This window comes from Pinus tabuliformis, chromosome 6 (assembly GCF_031772625.1).
Source record: "Pinus tabuliformis cultivar Carrire ecotype Pingquan chromosome 6, CPIR1, whole genome shotgun sequence".
Taxonomy (NCBI): domain Eukaryota; kingdom Viridiplantae; phylum Streptophyta; class Pinopsida; order Pinales; family Pinaceae; genus Pinus; species Pinus tabuliformis.
In genome coordinates, this window is record NC_142292.1 from 1,705,397,507 (window position 1) to 1,705,400,831 (window position 3,325).

General features: G+C 37.0%; 1 pseudogene; it reads right to left on the bottom strand.

The window, feature by feature from the left end:
• Window positions 1-2,789, bottom strand: LOC149265555 (uncharacterized; annotated as a pseudogene).
• Between the last annotated feature and the right edge of the window lie 536 nt (window positions 2,790-3,325).

A 3,325-nucleotide genomic window follows, 5' to 3' on the forward strand; every position in this document is an offset into this window, starting at 1 on the left:
TTACATTCCCATTCTTCTTAAATAAGTTACATTCCTCCACTGACTTGCAAAATAATTCGAATCCACACAAGTTAGTGCCTTTCCTTCATCTAGTAATGACCACACATTGTCACATAAGATCACAACATCATCCTCCATGTATTCAACTGGCCTTCTGCCTATAACAAGTTCTAACAGAAACACCCCAAATCCATAGACATCACATATTTCATTTACCTTAAGGCTCTGACAGAAAAATTTGGGTGCCATATATCCTAATGCACTTCGTAATTTTCTACTAATAATATATCTATCAAGCATGGGAAACAACTTTGCAAGGCCATAATCTGCAACTTTAGGGTTGCAATTTTCATCTAGCAAAATATTGTTGGATTTTATGTTATAGTGTATGACTGGTTGTCTATAAGCATGGTGAAGATGTGCAAGCCCCATTGCAGTCCCCAAAGCTATATTAAACCAGTTTGACTAACTTAACGGGGGATCTGTTTGGGATCTTTCATGAAGTCGACTATATAAACTTCCACTTTGAATTGTGTCATAAATAAGAAGGTATAATTGTGGTGTCCAGTAGTAGCCTTGCAAATTCACTAGATTTGGATGCTTGATTCTGCGCAAAATATGTTTCTCCCTCTCAAAGTTTTCTTATGATTTAAATAAATTTGAAACAATTAGATTCTTTATAGCAACTACTCACCCATCCCCTAGGACTTCTTTGTAGATAGTTTCATACCCCCCCGCCCCACCCCCCCATGCCTTCCAAGCTTGCATACTTTGTTAATCAATGCATGAGCACTAGTCATCCAATCCTCATATGCATGATCATAGTTAGGTGTAAACATAAGAAGCTTTCTTAGAGCCATATCAGTGGATGGGGACTGAGAAAATCTATCAAGCATAAGATTCATTGATTTTGAATTGGAATGTTCTTTTATATTCAGTATAGTCACAACAACAACACCAAATGCAATCGTACTTGCTGCAGATATTGCAATTATTGTAGAAACACTTTTGCAGATATTAAAATTCTACAGATATTCTTGCAATCTTAGCTTCTGCAGATATCACAATTCCGCTGTGTGTATATTTAATCACATGAATTCCTCCTCCGGTTGGACTCCCTCTTGTATTTTGATTTATAACTATTGGGTTAGGCATAACCATGGGACAAGTAACATTCACTCCCGATCCACATAGGCCTGCATTTTCTTTGAAATAAGTCTTGTTTAATGTGTTTAATATACATCTTGTTGGTATCCTCCCTTTAAGTTTGTTGTGTGAAATGGTTACCCATAATAGATGACCCAAGTTCCCTAATTGCTAGGGTAATTCTCCAGTAAGATTGTTCATTGCCAAATTAAGCTTTATCTGTCGACTCAACTTGGATAATTACTTGGGTACATTTCCAGTCAAACTATTGTTTTCCAAGCTCAACAAAGCCAAACATGAACATTCACCAATTTCTGCAGGAATTCATCGAGATGAGAAATTTCCATCAGTTGCAACACTAAAAGAGCATTGGCATTACCAAGTCCCACATGTATGGCTCCAAACATATGATTGGAGTCAATACAGTTATCTAACAAGTTCAATAGCTTTAAATTGGAGCACTGAGTGATTTATGGAGATATTTCCCCACTCAACCTACTGTGTGACAAATCCAGTTCTTCCACAATTTGGTATAATTTTGTAGAGCTAGCTTGTAGAATGCTCCAAGTGAGAAAATTTTATGACAAATATATTTTCTATAAACCCAATTTAAATAACTCACCAATAATGCTTCCAGTAAATCCATTCCTCCTCAAATCAACTAAGTAAAGCCTACTACATCCCAGTAAATATTTTGGAATGGATCCTGAGAGATTATTGTATGATACATTGATGATCATAATATTCTGCAGGGAGGACATAGAGGGAAGTTATCCATTGAAATTGTTACTTGACAAATCTAGAGACTTGAGGTCTCTCAAATTCCTATCCACGATGGGATAGTTCCCACAAACAAATTAGTGCTAACTCTCATAGCTGAAACAAAATTCAGCCCTTTTGGGGAATCTCACAGCCCAACTGAAAACAATTTATGGTTGAAATCCAAATTTTTCAAAAGAGAACATTCACCTAAATCAACTTGCAAAGGGCCAGAAAATTAGTTATTCTTGAGATGAATCTCTCGAAGACTACTAATACCATCAATACCCATAAGCATAACTCCTACAAAGGAATTTTGGGACAAGTCCAGTGATCTTAAATTTTTCATTGACCAAATTGACCCAGGAAGAGACCCAGATAGATGGTTTGGAGACAAGTTCAATGTTTTCAAACTAGAACAAGAGCTCAGGATAGAAGGAAGGGCACCTTGCAATGCATTTTGGGAAATGGAAATGACTCTGAGTGTATCACATTGTCGAAAGAGTTGGGTAGGAATTGCACTAATTAAAATTTATGATTCTGTTGTCGGGAATCTGCACCAGATCTACACTGATATTGATATCACCAAAGATATTTTTGTAGGGAAGAGAGAGCATGTGAAGGGACTGAAACCTAATGAGACCTCTACTAAGCACCACTTCTGTGACTCTTCCTGTTTTGGGGTTGCATACCACACCTGCTGACAAACATTGGTTGTTATCATCCTCGTTCCAAGAAGCAAGGGATGATTTTGGATCGTGCAAGTCTGCCTTGAAAACTATGAGTCCCAGCACATCATCATTCACCTCAAGCCCAAACTGGCTCAGAGAAACCATCAGAAAAACTACAACTTCCAACATAGTCAAATGCAACAGGTCACCCATCGAAGCTGGATACTACTACTATCACTCTACAACTCTCAATGAACTAAAAACTTGCATTACCTTAGGGACTTGTTTCCTTCCACATGCTACAGTTCCACTAAAGCCCTAGGTGATTCCTCTTACACAATTAAAATATTTCTAGATCAGAAATGTATCCATATACTAGAAACAAGTCCATCAATTGGAGACAACAAAATGCAGGAATGATCTAGACCAATGTTTCTATGGTTTTGATGTGATTTTGGGGCGATTGTGGGTATACGTAGAGCCAAATTTGCTTACATGATTAAAATATTTCTAGATCATAAATGTATCCATAAACTAGAAATAGGTCCATCGATTGGAGACAACAAAATTGCAGGAATGATCCAGATCAATGTTTTTGTGGTTCTAATTTGATTTTGGGGGAGTGTGGGTATACGTAGAGCTGAATTTACTTACACAATTAAAATATTTCTAGATCAGAATGTATCCATAAACTGGAAACATGTTCATCGATTGGAGACAACAACATTGTAGGAATGATCTAGATCAAC